Source organism: Aphelocoma coerulescens, chromosome 10 (genome assembly GCF_041296385.1).
Source record: "Aphelocoma coerulescens isolate FSJ_1873_10779 chromosome 10, UR_Acoe_1.0, whole genome shotgun sequence".
Taxonomy (NCBI): domain Eukaryota; kingdom Metazoa; phylum Chordata; class Aves; order Passeriformes; family Corvidae; genus Aphelocoma; species Aphelocoma coerulescens.
In genome coordinates this window covers 1,215,104-1,231,171 of record NC_091024.1, presented here as the reverse complement: position 1 = coordinate 1,231,171, position 16,068 = coordinate 1,215,104, and the positions used below count along the sequence as shown (strand labels likewise).

The window sequence follows — 16,068 nt, the reverse complement described above, 5'->3', positions numbered from 1 at the left end:
AAGCATTACTTAACTTGGACTGGCAAGATCCTGGTTTTGTTGGAGCAGAGAGAGACCTCACAGCTAGGGTCAGTTAGCTACAGAGGCTGAGGCAGACTGAAAAAAAAAAAAAAGGTATATTGTCATCTTTGGGAGATTTAAAAAGCATATGCCTTCTCTCCAATATTCCAGACTATTGAGCTTTATCAGTTTTATTGCAAACTACAAATGCTTTTTGTGTAATGACAGCTCTTTAATTAGAACTTGGAAGCAATAGCATCTGGTGATTATAGCATGGTCCAGCATGTTCATATTCCACAGCTTTTAATTCCAGCTCTGCAATTAAATTGTTGCACGCCTCAAGGCAAGTGACTTCACCCCTCAGTGTCTGTACTTCCACAGATGGAAGATCTCCACAGATGGAGATCCCTGGACAGAACCTGCTCAAATGGCACGGTCTTGGGTTACTTTTCCATCCTGTGCATGTTTGTCAACCCATGCATCAGTCCAGTGAATGAGGATTTGGGACTCACCTTGTCCAGGCATACTCTGTGAGACATTCCAGGTTTGAACAATGGAAATTTTATAAGCTTCTGTTATAACTGGCTGGGCAAGAAACAACAGCTTCGCAGTAATGAGTCCTCACTTGCATGGAATGCCATTTAGTGTCTGATCTCTCCTCACCAAAGTGAGGTATAAAAATCTGTCTATCCAGATTGCATTTCTAGAAGGATGAAAATGGGGCAAAATCCTTTCAGTTTGAAGTGATCCTCAGTTCTGTATGGAAAAGGTTTTGTTTCCCAAGAGGATATCATATACTAGTAATTATGGAAAGAATTAAGCAATGCAGTTGAGAGAGAGACAGCACAGCTGGTTCTGCTGTCTGCAATCTCTCCCCCCACACTGGCAGAGATACTGGTGGAGATGAAGGAAGATGACAGTGGTTGTTGTGATGACCTTCTTTAAACCTTTAGTTTTGTGATTGCCAGTCCAAACAACAGGAATAGATTATTTGCCCTTACAGCCAAAGGTAGCAGGGGGCTGCACAGTCTGAAAGTCACTGCAGTCCCTTCACTGGAGATTTCAAAGGCAGTCAGTGGAAGATTTTTTCAAGTAGTCCCAGTCACTAAAGCCAACTGGGGCAAAGTCAGAAGGGATGTACACACGGGAAGGAGGAGGAGTCACTCTGAACAGTGGCAGAAAGGACAGTCCAGCAGTGTTATGTGTGTGTATGGGCAAGCAGTGGGGTAAAGCACAGCAAACAAGTTGCCATTTTTTTCTAGTCTTACTTAAAAATGTTCCCAAAATCGGTGAGGACAGCATCACGGAATGCCTGATATTTTGTAATGACACAAACACTGACCTTAACAGACACCAGAAATCCCAGTGGGAGTTTCATACATTTGCAGTGGAAACATGAAGTCTTTAATAGTAAGGATGTTTCAATAACTTTCCGGGATTTTTTTCCACTTTGGCACAGCTGTTCTCTGACAGATTGCAAAAGAGAGGAATTCAGTAGTAACAGCTTGATTCTGCAGGATGCTAAAGCCTTTCTGTCCAGTACTGTGTGTCCTTAGCCCCTACCCAGAGCAGCTCAGCGTCACACAGCATTACTCAGCGTTTTGCAGCCTGGAGCCATTCTTACCCACTTGGCCTTGCCACCAACTTTTCTATATTTCTATTAATATTTCTGTGGAAAAGAGCTGAAATGGGTGCCATTCTCTGAAGGGACTTAGCCTTTCTGTCTAGGAAAGGGCTTGGTGTTGTTGTAGGAAAGCTGTGGAGCAATAACATGTCTTGAAAATTTATGCCTCGATTTCTCCCTCTGAGAAAAGCAGCACCTTGATGCCAGATTTAGTAACAACGGCAGCATAACTGAATTGTTTATTATGTTGTATTAAGGTTATGTAGAGGAAATGTCAAGGGAAATGGCCTCCTCCCCCGTTTCTAAACTGTGTAGACTCCAAACAGGCGTTTATTCTGATAGAATTTAACAGTTTGAGAATGGGTGGGGTTTTTTTGTTGATTAAACACAAAAAATGTGGTATCTTTTGCTATGGCTAGCATGATCAAAATTAATTAAACCTCTTGTTTGGACATAAAATACCCACTATTGCACAAACAGTGCCTGGGTTTTCCCCATACAGCACCAACAGAGTCCATGGTAAAGTTCTTGTCAGCTTCAGGAGGCCAAAGGGGTTTCACGCTGTTGTGACCCTTCCTGGTATTTGCTGCCTCACAGATCAGTGTATTGCAGAATCCTGTGTTGTTCAGGAGAAGGCAGAAAACATGTTTTCCCTCTCTTTGCCCTGGCCTTTCCTTGTCAGATCAAGAAGAGCAGGAGGCTGAAGCAGAACAAACATGAGCAGGGCAGGACGGCATTTGGTTACTTTGGGGCCAGGTGAGCAGCAGCAAGGTGCTCAGTGTTTTACTGCAGCTGTGGCAGTCTGTGTGAGAGACAGACATCCCCACTTCCCAGCAAGCCCCCCAGGCTGCTGCCACTGCACTGGGAAGGGCTCTGCCCCGTGCAGGGGGATGCCTTCCCCAGGAACGGGCCCGAGCTGCTGCACTGGGTTGTGACTGGGAATGGTAGCTGCTCTGTAGCTGGCTCAGCACCCCAAAATCCCACCTCTCTGAGCACATACGTCGGCCATGGCTTTGGCACTGATGCCAGATTCCCTGCTGCCAGAGCAGCAAGCCAACCCCTGCCCTGTCTAGTTTTGGAAGTCCCGTCTCTCAGGCTGTCAAGGTCCCTGGAAGAGCCTGTGCTGCAGGCAGGCAGGATGGGTGCTGGGCAGTGCTGGCTCCCTCGGCAAGGACATGTGAGCTGGAGCTGTTTGTGTTCCCAGCACACAGTCAGACAGACACCTCCAGTCACCTGCTGCAGGGGGTTCACACTGATCAGGATGGGACTTTTCAGCCAGTGGAATGAGAATAGCTTAATTGCTCCAACATGATTGCATACAACCATCTGCCCTTCAAGGAGAAAATGCAAGGAAGGATGCTTTAACACTGAGGTCAACCTCCTCTAATGGCTCTTCCAGGACCAGGTTGCAAACCTCCCATTTGATCACTGCTGAAACTCAGACCAGCATTTACCTGACTGGAGGCTGCTTTTGCTGCCCTTCACTAACCTCTTGGTCATTAACTATAGAAATTAATGTGGACTTTCAGCTCATACCTATATAAAAACCAGATCTACAGCACCCTGTTGGATTACAGACCACTGCAGTATATGTGTAACCAAGGGGGCCCTACAGTACTATCAGTCCTGCGATGATTTTTAAATAAAGCCATGTGGAAACAACTTCAAATCCCAGCCTTGCTTTGGTTTGTTTGGGGTTGGTTTGGTCTGAGTGTTTTTCTGTAATAAAAGCTTTTCAGAAATGCCCCACAAAGCCTGGCTTTGAGGCTGTTGGTCTGACAGGACAGGATGTCACACCGATGGAGCTGGTGTGGGGCTGGGAGCAGCCAGACCTGGCTCGGGTGCTCCAAGGACCTGCCATCCCTGCTGTGAGGCTTCCTGCTCCCCCAGCACTCATTTCCTGCCCCCAAGGAGCAGAGCCTGTCCTCTCCCTCCTCCCCACAGCAGCATGACATTGTGTGTTTATTTTGAAAAGCAGTCTGCAAAACTCTTTAGGGTTGTTCTCTATTGTAAGGGGAAAAACTAAAATGAAGTGAAAAGTCTCCTCTCTAAAAAGCACCAAAGCAAGTGCCTTTGCTTTGTGTAGCAGAGCACACTGGCTTCTCTATCTGCAAAGGATAATGGTTACAGATTTTTCAAGCATAAAGTGACTTACGGCGTAAATTTGTCCCACAGGTCTTTAAGGCCAGGCCCACATTAGAAGCTTATGATAATGAAATGTTGGTTAAACAAAAAAAGTATGCCATTTCTTTATCATTAAAATACCATTGTAGGTGGATAATTAAATCAATGTGTTCTTTTTCCTGTTTAGGTTCTTTCACTTACTGAACTGGGAATTGCTCTGCCAGCAAAAATACCTTCAGCAGGAAAGTTTGTCATTTTTACTGCATTGAGAAAACCTGTGTTAGAGACAGGGCTGTTATGTTGCAGATCTTTTCTAGTCTACATTGTGTCTCCAGAGCAGAGATTTAAGAGTATTTTGAATAGCAGTTATTTGCCAGACTGCCTTTATCAGTCTGACTCCTGGGGACCACAGCCCATTGCCTGTCAGTGTCACTTCGGGCAAGGTGACTGCCTGTTCATACTACCCATCAGTGCCAGGCTTGCCAAAGAAGAGTGAATTCTGTTAGGGTTGGGATATGCAGTTTTTCCTGCAGAAATATCAGCATCAAAAGCAAGGGAGGGAAAAAAATATAATTCATTTACATGTACTGTTTAAGTGAATTGCATAACTGAAGTATCAAAGCAAGTCTTGAGTGGAGAATCTGAGTGCTCTTTTGATTCTGATTCAGCAAACTGCTTAGGCATATGCTTATCTCTTCTCTAGATCTGCCTGCTTGAAAAATAAAAGAGAGAATTGAAGTGTAGTAGCCAAATCTCCAATGCTGATTAAAGGCTTTTCTTCCCTCTGTGGTTTTCTTCTGTCTGTGGCTTATGAGGGGGAAAAAAAAAACAACAAGCAAAGAGCAGCTTCTGGCGGTCCTGGCAGCCCTGAGTGCTGAACAGCCTTTTATCCAGGGTGAAGAGCTACAGATCCAACTCACAGAAGGGAAGAGTTGTTCCCACATTCTCCAAGACTTGCAGTGGTGTTTGTCAAGCAAGGTTTGTCAAGCTGCAGTCCTGCTCAAGTAGCCAGGGAAGCTATTCCTGACATCAGGTGTCCCATCCGAGTGTCCTATGCTCTTTGCATTGCTGAGTTTACAACAGATAAGGAGAACAGGCTGCTAAAAAGAGTAAGTGGAGTAAGCTCCCAGCGTGGAATACAACAGGGAGGGAAGGCACAAGGTCATGTCTGGAGCATGGGCAGAGTGGCCACAAAGCAGGGGGAGCAGAAAGCCCGAAAAGCACCCATGCAAGTGTTGTAAAAGTTTTCAGTCCTTATTCCCAAAGGGCAGCAAACAGATGTGGTAATTAAGGCAAAGAACCTCACTGTCATGTACAGGGACCGACGACGTTCAGAAATGCTGACAGCTCAGGAACACGTGTGGTGCTTCAAGGGGTAGGTGTGCAGAGCTGCTGGGCTGCACTGGCCATGGGCTGCTCCTCTGGCAAGTGGGGCTGGGCTCCTGGCTCTCCTGTTCTCTCTCTGCCTTAGTCCTTCCCCTGGAACCCCCAGCTGCTGTTCTCCTCACCAGCCTGAAACCCTGTGCCCTGACTACAAGAGAGATTTGAATTTTTAGTAAACCTGAGCTAAGGCAGTTATTTTGAGCAGAGTTTCTGTAAAAGTCTGTGGTTTCAGCAGTTTTGCTTTGAGTTTTGGGTGGAAATCTGCACTCAAAGTGAGGTTCACGTGCTGCAAAAGAACCAGGCAGAAGTGTTTGCCCAAACTTCTGAAAATTAAAGTTTCAGATTTGTTCAGCCCCAGAACACCCTTTTTTCAGTTCCCAGGGTGCTGAAGTGTAAAGGTGTCTCTCAGCAAGAGTGGAGTCAGTGTGAGCCCTTCTGCTCCTCGCCCTTCTCCCTCTCAGGAGGTTTTATCTGAGGGACCTCTAGCTGGTGACTGACTGGGTCATTCTCCCAGCAAGGGCACCCCAACTTTGTCTGCTAAGCATGGCAGTGAGACTGCCTGGCTCCCTGGGAATGCCTTGGCCATCAGCTTTCTCAGGGTAGCATAGGATGAGGGGATAGAGGCTTGTAAGCCTCTGGAGGGGTGGGAGAGAGGCAGGACAGAGTGGAGGGGATCTCTCTTTTGGAGATCAGATCTGAGGGCCTGCTGAAGACCAGGGAAATGGCGTGGTTGGGTGCTTTCATGGCAAAAGGGTGGGAGCCTGGAATTTCAGGCCCGAACTTTCCTCTGATTGAGAGAGCTGTGACCAGTAAAGGCAAACATCTGAGAAACACAGGAACAGTCAACCCTCTTTAGTGGGACGATGACACGGAGGGGTGGCAGGGCCTGAGGCGGTCCTGCTGCTTGTCTGTACGCTCCCGCAGGCTTTTCGGCCCTTTTGGTTGTGTATTGAATATAGGGGTTGAACCTTAGAGACTCTTGACCTGCTTCTCTTTGGCCTGGGCCTGTTGCTGGCCCTGCTGCGTGGGTAGAGCCTGGACTTTTATCACGCCCAGATTTTGAGAGGGCTGTATGTCATGAAGCTCAATTTTTTTTTCAGTGCTAATCCACTGGCAGGTCACAGATACAGTTTTCTTTGTTTTCTTTCCCTTCCCTTGTCCTGTAGTCCTAGTTGGATGCCTTGGCTGCATTCTGGAGGATTTCTCCCTGTCCTGTGAAATATGAGGTTGTGGCTGTGCCCTTTATTCTATGACAAGTTCAGTATGTTTTGGAAGTGCCTGGTTTGAAATTTGTGAGTAAGGAAAGAAGGGATCCAAGTGCAAGTGGCAGGCTTCCAGACTTTCCTCTCTTTCCTGCCTTCCCAGCCACAAGGAAGAAACAGTACTGCTCTTAGGACTCAGTGTGATATCTGAGTTCATGAAATAGTTCTGTCCTGTAACGAGTTACACGAAAATCCAACTATTAATACTGCAGAATGTTGTGGAGGGCTGTCTGATTTGAGTTCCAAATGTGTGGCATGTTTCTATGTGTCATTGTGTGTATTCATCCCTAAAGCCACCCCCACTCCAAACACACAAATGGAGCATCTAGAAGAAAGGAGCTCTGTGACTTCTCAAGCTGAGGACAGACACTGCTCCATTTGTCCTCCTCCACTGTGCTCTCCATGCAGGAGCTGGAAGTCATTAACTGGCATGTTTCCACCTACTTTGCACTCTGATCTAAGCTTATTAAGGCAGAGTTTCCTCTTTGGATCTGTGTGGTGCTGGTTTCATTGCTGCCCTGATGAAAGAATAACTGTTTGGTGGTTTAAACACTACCTCTTTGCTTCCACTGTGCCCTTGTGACCTGCTCAGAAGATATGGGCTTGATAATGCAGGGTCATGGGTACTTAAGGTCCCACCTGCATGGTGGGAAGGAAGTCTGTGCCTGTTTAAATGGGAAGCTGTCTAGGATACAGGAAATCTGCTCTGGAACAGGCTGGAAGGCCCTGGCAGTGTATCTGAGCCATATGTAACCTGGAGCATTACTAAGTATGTTTCTTGTCCCATGGGACAAAATGAGGAAATGAGCCCCATTCATCTTTGTGATCAGTGAGATTTGGTCTGAGCAAGTGGGGTAGGACTCGAGATGTTGAGAAACCTTCGGGCAAAAGCAGGGACTGAAATAAAAAAGAGTAATACTGCACCAGCTTTGCCTGTAGTGAACTCAGTAGACAGGGACAAAAGCTTTTAAAAGTAGGAAATCAAAAACAAATCTGTGACTAGGTGGTCCTGGAGAGATTTAATTGAGGGATATCTAAACTGTTTATCTGTTCCCAGGGGTAAGGAGAGTCATGAATAAACCTATGTGCTTTGATGGACAGTTAGTGACTCATGCAGTTCTGTCTGTTATCTCACCATGAGAAATAGTTATGGAACAAAGCCCTGTCCAGCCACAGTGTATAAATGTATTAAACAGTTTCCACTTGAACTTGATATGCTGATCTGAAGAACTTTGTAAGGATACAGATACAGACCACAAGTGAGAGCAGTTGGTTCAAAAAGGAAAAAATATGGCATCATCCAGGGTGTTGCTATACTCACTTAGGGTAGCTGCAGTTTCCCCGAGAATAGCTGCTATTTCATTTTACTGCAAGAACATTTGTATAAAGGATTTTATGGCACTTTAAGCTGCCTGATCCTCATGCACAATATAACCTCTGTTAAATTTTCTTCCTTCCTTCTTTCCCTTTCCTCTTTCCCCATGGTCCTTCCCTGCAACACTTTTGTTTGTTCCATAGTTTGAGCTCCTGACAGGTTTTTCTACCTTCACCAGCATTAGGCTTTGTTCATTTACACGGTCAAGACTGAGCCAGCTACAGTGAGGACATGGCAGGAATATTTCCATGTTTGGGGTGGTGTATCTGTTGTAGATGTCCTGCTTCTAGTCTCTGAATCTACACATCCAAACCTCTCAGGTCAGAGCAGTAGGCAGCAGGGTGAATCGCTCCCTAGGGATTTGCCCCTCATGGTTGGGCATGTACAGCAGGCACTAAGGGGGCTACAACAAAGCTGGAGAAGGATTTTGACAAGGACATGTAGTGATGGGGCAAGGGAGAATGGCTTTAAACTGAAAGAGAGCAGATTTAGATTAGATATGAGGAATAAATTCTTCACTGTGAGGGTGGTGAGGCCCTGGCACAGGTTGTCCAGAGAAGGTGTGGATGCCCTATCTCTGGAAGTGTTCAAGGCCAGGTTGGCTGGGGCATTGAGCAACCTGATCTAGTGGAAGATGTCCCTGCCCATGGCAGAGCATTGGAACTAGATGATCTTTAAGGTCCCTTCCAACCCAAACCATTCTGGGATTCTATGAGACTATGAATTTGTAGGACTCTATAAGGATGTCTGGGTCTCTGATGCCCTATTACAACTTCCTCCCAGCTGTGACCTAAAGGCTAAATGTTTTACCATCCAAGTTGCTAAAATTACTTTTGCTTGGCCAAGGGAGGGCTGTAAGGCAGGCTGAGCAGGTAGAGCAGAGTTCGGGGTTTCTCAATCCTGCTTGAGCATCTCTGTTGAAGTATGAGAGCTGCTGGTGCAGAAAGCAAAATAACAAGAGTTCAACCACAAGCTCTGGAGGGAGATGCCAGACAAGAAAGTATCCCAGAGACAGCTCCACTGCCAACTCCTTCATGCTGAGCCAGCAGAAGGCCAGGACTTGCCAGGTGGCCAGCACCAAGCAGGCAGAGCAGCCCATGCAGGTGGCAGGGCCAAGGGCCTGGCGTCAAATCTCCAGAGTGACCAGCCTCGGTGGCAGGCACAGGTACCCGGCCTGGCAGGAGCAGCTCCCGTAAGTACAGGTGCTAATCAGACATGCAGACAGCTGAGTGCCATAGGGATTCTTCCTTTGCTTTCCTCCTGCTGAGCCGGGTTGGTACTGGGCACCTCGTGCCGAGCGTGCCAATGGGCAGCCCAAAGCCTGAGGCTCGCCTCCAGGAGCACGGGGCAGCTCAGCGCTCTTTGTTACCTTTTGCCTGGCAAAGCCTGGCCAGAACATGGCGTGTACTTTGTTCCCTGTGTCCCTCGGGTCTGCTCGGGGCCCTGGGAGCACAGAGAGAAGCTCGGGCACAAGGGAGAGAGGGACTGCCCGTGCCGGGCCCGAGCTGCGGGCTCTGTGCTGTGCGAGCTCCTTCCACACACTGCCCTCACCTCTCCTCGGCCGTCCTGCCTCTGCTGTGGCTGCTGTGTACAGGTTGCAGGACTGACCTCCGAGTAAGAGTGGATTTTTTTGTATGGTTTGGCTTTTTTCTTTCTGCCAGGGCAGCGCTGTCAGGCCTGGACCAGTGAGCAGGGCTGTAGCAGCCTTGCCACTGGAGGCTGGGTGCTCTGCTGACACTGAGGGGAAAGTGGGGTTTGGTCTGGTTTGGCTTTTACTGAAAAGAAAAATCCTTTCCTTTCCTTTTTGGATCAGTGTTCTTTGTGAGGACGTTAAACTGCCTTATTCCTCTTTACCCAGCCCTTTCCACAAAACGCTCTTCTGTACATGTCTCTTAACAACTTGTCTTTGACTGAAGTGTCCTAATTATAAAATAGCTCTGGGCTGCTGGTGCAGGCTTGGCAAAGTCATGCAGCCCTCCTGAGATGGATCCCTGTGCAGGGCAATGCCATCATGAGAAAAGGTCCTCTGGAGACATGGCTGGAAGGGAGGTCTGGTGTTCTGCTTGGCTGGTACCCCACGAGCAGGTGCCTGAACAAGGCTTCCCTTTCTGGGCCTGCTAACAGCAGTGAATTGGGTGTCGTGGGCTTGCCAGCACAGCCAGGGTGCATATTATGACAGGTGAAGGAGAGAGAATTGTGGGTGTGGAGAAGTGTGGGTGTATAGAAACTTACTCAGTGGAGGGGTGAGGTTGGAAGGAGTGGGTAGGGAAGAGCCAGAGGCACAGGTGTCAATCAGGATCCTGGTGAGGTGGCTCCTGCCCTCGTGCTGCTCTGGCATCACCCACGATCTTCTTCTGGGCACACCCTCTCTTGGTGGGGTTGTTGGAGTGTGGAGGGGTCTCCCAGAGCTTCTCACCCTCTGACACCCTCAGGAATTCACCACAAGGTCCTGGAGCTCCATGGAATGACAGCCCTGGCATCTCCAGTGTCACAGTTCCTGTCCAGCAGCAATGGGAACAAATTAGTGTCCTGGATGAGGAACAGGGGTCCTGACACCATCTGCCCCACTCTCACTGTATATAACACTCAGAGACAAGGAAGAAATGCAAGCTGCTCTTTGCCATCTGCTTCTTTAAATACAGGTGCCAGCTCAATCCCAAACCTCAAGGAGGTGTGCTGAAAATATGGGAGTTCATGGTGAGGTCAGTCACGGGTCACAAAGCAGCAAAACACAGTCTCTGCCACCACGGGAGAGAGAGGGAGGTTAATGTTTCACAGTGTACTTAGCTGAGCAGCATAGCCCTGTCAGTGTTTCACTTGGTAGAAATTATTTATTGACAGGAAGGGTTTCCAGACTGTCCCAAGGAAAATTCTTTGTGAAACTGTATTTCTTTCAAGTTAAGCTATTAGGAACATGAGTTGAAAACCGACCCAGGGATGACTCCTGTCAATCAGTTACATTTAGGAAAGGAAAGATTAAAAAACTCTGAGGCAGAGCCAAGCACTTAAAAGGAAGAATTCTTTGCATTGATTCCTGTGGTAAAACGCCAAGACAAGCCTCATGATTTCCTGGACCAAGTGCAGAGAAATGAAATGAAAAATATGAATAGGCCAAATACCGAGATCCTCATTACAGAAAAGGGCCACTCAAGGGTACCTAAGATCTGGCCTCTCATCAGGGGGAGAAAATAATTGAGAGAGCTCTGGTTGCAGCTCAGCCGCAGCCTTGTGCTCGGCATCCTCAGCAACCTTCTTTTTCCTCATCTGCCAGCTTGCTGTTCTCATGCCAATTAAGGAAAAAAAAAAAGGAGCCGAAACTACCTGCTCTATTTTTAATCCTATTTGTCTGTAGATAAACTGCATGTTAGATGATTAATAGATCTTTATCACTTCATACAGTTTATACTATAAAAAGCCTACCCCTCTCTTTGACTGTTAAATAACTATGTAAGCCTTGCTGCTGTTACTTGGAATCTAAATTAGACACAGCACTTCTGAGAGCATTTGTTAGCATCTCAAGTGGACCACGTGGCCTTGGCAGAGCCAGAGGGGAGTTTGTCCTCTTGTGTGGCCTGGGGGAAGCTCAGCTGCCCAGTTTCAACTGGGAAGACCAAGCCATGGAGACCATGCGGTTAAGGAAAAGTTGGGCACAGATGCAGGCTGTGTTTGACCATGCCAGGGCTGTACCCAGCCATTTGCCTCTTGCACCTTTAACACATGCTAATTCAATTAGAATTTGCACATGATGAGGGTTTGGGGGCTGTGGTGCCAGCATGGCTCTTCACACTGACTCCTCTGTTCCCAGGGCAAGCATGAATTTGCCTTTTTTTCCTTTTAAACTAAGAGCATAGGCTGGAATGGTCTGCCATTTAAGCAGGCATTACACAAAGCCTGAAAAAACCTTAATCTCAAAGGTACTCATCAACAGAGGCTGTAGCCTCTTCTGAATCAAGGCCAGAGATTTGGATTAAACTGGCAACCTCTGTCACTGAAAGAAGAGCAAATCTGAGCCTGGGCTTCTGCACCTCCTCAAACTTTGCACACTGATCTGGTAGCCACCAAACCCAGATGGTTGCCTATAAAGGCAGTTATAAAAGCTGTTGCAATCTGGTGTTTTATGGAAGCTATTAAATCTGTCAGCTGGCCCAATCTGCACATGAAAACGTTTATCTTCCATGACACATTCGCCTTCAATTAGCTATTCAGTGGTTGCAAAGACTTTTTAGCCTTTGTCCACAGTTTTTCTTCTGATTTAAACTGATACATCCTGCATTGGATGGCTAATTCCAGCCTCATGTATCTGTCGTACCCATGAGGCAGGAGCAGTGGTGGAGCTGGAGGGAGGGCTCTGCCAGGGATTAAAGCCAGTCTGGGAGCTCTGTTCCTCCAGCATTCCCAAAATCCAGGAAGGAAGAACCCAGTCTCTGCAGGCTCATGTGTTACTGGAATTGCTAAAACAGAGAAGGGTATCTTTCTGCAGATCTTGTAATCTGCTCTTGCAAGCAGCCTAGATCAACATTCCCCATGCCTCCAACATGTCCAGGGGCCTGATTCAGCTTTATATAAAAACCTTTGGAGCAAGTCATGAGGACCAGTTCTAAATGGTTACTTTGCTGGGATGCTGACAGTGGATATGGAAAAGATCTGACGGGTGGTGTTTTCTGCAGTGTATTAATAACAAATCATTTTGTACAGGATACAGTAAATAAAACCTTTGAGACAGTCAGCTAAAAATAATATCAATCTTAACTCAGGTTGTTTGCAAACTTGTTCGTGAAGGATTAGGCTAACAAAATGAAAGGAGGGAGGAACATCTTTGCTTGAACAGGAAAAAACAGAAAATTTCTGATGAAGAATTTACCTTGCTGTGCTGACTGATGTTACTGCATGAGTTTGGCATCTCCTAATGTTGTGCTTTGTGTACCTTGTATTTTCATGCCAAGCACTAAACGGAACGCTTTTCTGTGGATTTGTTCTGTTGCAAACTATTTGTTCTTTAGCCTCATGGCCACTTCTGGAGTTCATGTCTGTGTTTCTGGCTTAATGGCTGCTTATTATCTTTTTAGAGTTACACAGCCAACAAGGCGATGCTCATCCAGGGCTATCATAGTAACACTTTTCTGCTAACAAAGAGGAGGGCGTTGTACAGAATTCAAAAGAAAATCCAAACTTCCCAAAACCCAGCATGTGAGAGGTGTGTTTATATTTAATTGTTGGATAAAGTTGTGCAACCCTATATGCAACCAAGCATAGTCAGGCTGCCTCTCCTGCCAGGGATGCCACCCACATCTGTCTGGGTTATGCCTGCATCAGCTGTTTCCTCCAGCCCTCCACCTCGAGCTGAGCCTGCTGTTGCTGGGTGTTGCTGCTCTACCTCCAGCAGCTCCCCCAGGCTCCCCAGAGCTGAGGCTCTGCTCCTCACAACACCCCCAGACACTCCTGCTCCTCCTCAGGTCTCCTGACTGCCCACCCAAAGGCCCCAATGGGCCCAGGCAATGCAGCGAGCCTGGAGGTAAGTTAGCCCCATTAAAGACATGTTTTTATAAATGTGTCTTTAGATAAATGGCAAAGTACAGCAGTATTCAGCAATTCCCTGTGAGGGACTGCCAGGCAAGACTCCTGCAGGCAGCTCTTTGGAGGAAGTGTAGAGGCTTGCTGGAAATACACTGAAACCCAAGGAACACCACGTGCAGACCTGGAGCACTGCTGGCTGGATCAATTTGTTCATTAGGCAATGGCTGCTTCTGAGACTAGAAACAGATTTTGACTTGCTCTAGTAAAAGCAGGATCATTTCTGGACTTCTTCAGGGACCAGTCTGCCCACTTTTATTCACGAGATAATGAAAACAAACCTTCCCACTCTGCAGCTCCTAATGCTCTTTCTGTATTGGTGGCCTGTTTTTCTGCTTGAGGACAGGGAGGGACCATTGAGTCACACACAGTCTCGTGCCCTCCTCCTCTCATTTAAATATTAATATGATGAATTATTACTAGAGTAACAGCTGTGCACTACTCATATCACAGCAACATAACCTTTCCCTCCTCCTCGGAGCACAGCTATTCCTGACTCGTGTTTTCTGGTTGACCTTCTCACTTCTTCTGGACGGCTTTTTAAAAATTACTTTGTTAGTTCTGGTGTGGTATCATTAGGATAATTATTTGTTCTGTTCTTTCTGCTTAAATATTAATGATACTGAGGAAGTCAAAAGATAGCTGCAGTAATGGTAAGTTAAATGTCTGTGTGTATTCTCCCATGAGATCTGTTTGTTTAGAGAGAAAGAAGTATCAAGATCAACCTTTCTAACTAACACTTAGAAACATCTCTATCTCTTTGAGAATTGCCAAAATAATAATATATTGTCTTTTATAGAAATAAAATAATTTCATTTTAATCAGCTAGTGTCTCTAGATAATTCACAGGAATAGCTAGGGACAATAACATTGTCCCTAGAAGTCCTAATGCATTGTATTCTCTGTAGATAAAGTATTATAAGAAAGACTGCTAATAAAACCATGAGACAACTCTGTATAGACTGCTGAAAATAAATGTTTGGCATTGCATAAAGAAGGGGAGGGAAAGATAAAACACCATGAGCTAGCTCAATACAACTGGAAATAGCAAGGGAAAGCATTCCTAGGCAGATTTGGAAACGTTAGTAGATGTTAAGTTTTGTGGGTAAAGGTCCTCTCTGCTGAGCACGGGTTTTTTTGCATGGTTATTGTGTTTGTGCATGTGTGTGTGCTTTACAGAGACACAGGTTTTCTCCTTCTTGAAAATGTCGCTCCTTGGAGTACTCTGATGTTGCAGAAGGGTTTGTTGGTTTCTGTACCACTGTTGAGGAGAATGTAATGCCAGCAGGAGTGTAGAAATCAGGTCTACTGGATTGGCTTGTATTTAGCATTGGGTGAAACTTTTTGCTCTTGTTGCTTAGGGAGAAAAAAATCTGAAATGCTCTTACAAAGATTTAAAAATTAAATGTCCATATTTTCATTTGAAAGTTCTCATTTTAAAACTTTGTTTTGGTAAATTGTTGCTCTTAAAGTAAAAAAAAATACTTTCAATTTTAATAAAATTTTGCTTTACGGGGGGGTGGATAATATAATAGAAAACCTAAATATTAATCCAAATTTATAAATGATGCCTTTCTTTTCCCACCCATGACAAAATGAGTAGAAACGTCTTTTCCCCAATCAGCCTGACCAGCGACAAGAGATAGGGAGGCAGGAGGGCTCTGCTGCCAGAGAACTCTTCCCATTCAAAACCAGTGTCTAAGCCCGTGCCTGGCTGGGGCTGAGGAGAAGAAAGAATGGAGAGTACTGCAAACTGTGTTTCTAAGTCACTGACTGTTCTGATACAATGCTAAAAGTAGTGCTGTAACTGCTGAATAATTTTTCCACACTGTTTTTTTTTCTGAACAAGTACGTAGTGGGAACAAAGAGCCTCATCCTGACTATTTGCAATTCCTACTGCAGTCAGCAAAAGTAAAACCATGGATTGAGATGTGTTCAGTACCACACATATATATTTTTTGGGGGGGGGGGGAGGGGGGGGCTCCCTTTGTGTTCTGTACCTCCTAAAGTTTGTGGGACTTAGAAAAACTTCTGTTCTCTCAGTTTGCCATTCATGTCAGGGATGTCTTAATTCTCATGCATGTTACTGTACGGGAAATTATTTGGCAAAAATGCTGCTTTTATAAAAAGCCTTAAGAAACTGGTAGCATATGCCCCACATAAAATCTCCTTTCAAACAGTCTCTTCAGATGATTATCTGCAGTGATTGCAAATGAACCTTGTAGCAATCTCATAACAACTGTCCTCGTGGACGGAAGAGAAACCTGCTGTCAGAACTACAAATAATTTACGTAACCCAATTTAAAGCTCTAACAAAATGTTCCCTGTTAAGAGGATTGTTATACTTAATATGTGAGATGAAAATGCTTTCTGAAGGTCAGGAATGCATAGAAGATAGATTAGATCTCTTGAAATGGCAAAAAATAGGTTTTTACCAGAAGTTTTTCCTCTGTCAGACTTTCAACTTGGCATTGTCAGAGACTTACATAAGTGCAGCTTTATTCCTGCAAATGCTGTGTTTGCTCTGCAGAGGGACGGGAGCCTCAGAGCTTCAGGAAAAATATAACCGAAGGTAGACTGGGGACCCAGGTTATTTTCCGTATATTTCAGACATATTCTCAGGTATATTTCACCAGCAGCAGCATAAATAGAAGCTTGTTTTAAAGAACACAAGGGCAGGTTTGGGGAAGTATTTCTCAGATGCTGCCTGCCTCGGCAGCCAGTGTGAT

General features: G+C 45.8%; 1 protein-coding gene across 2 annotated transcripts in view; it reads left to right on the top strand.

Annotated features, from left to right (window-relative positions):
* Positions 1 to 9,265: 9,265 nt before the first annotated feature.
* MAPK6 (mitogen-activated protein kinase 6) overlaps positions 9,266 to 16,068 on the top strand; it is a 32,859-nt gene continuing 26,056 nt past the window's right edge. Inside the window, exon 1 of one of the 2 annotated variants that reach the window (XM_069026242.1) lies at positions 9,266 to 9,382. The gene's annotated coding sequence lies outside the window, so the exon portion shown is untranslated. Of the gene's footprint in view, positions 9,383 to 13,771; positions 13,993 to 16,068 lie in introns of those variants that run through there. The other variant, XM_069026241.1, reaches the window with a different exon arrangement.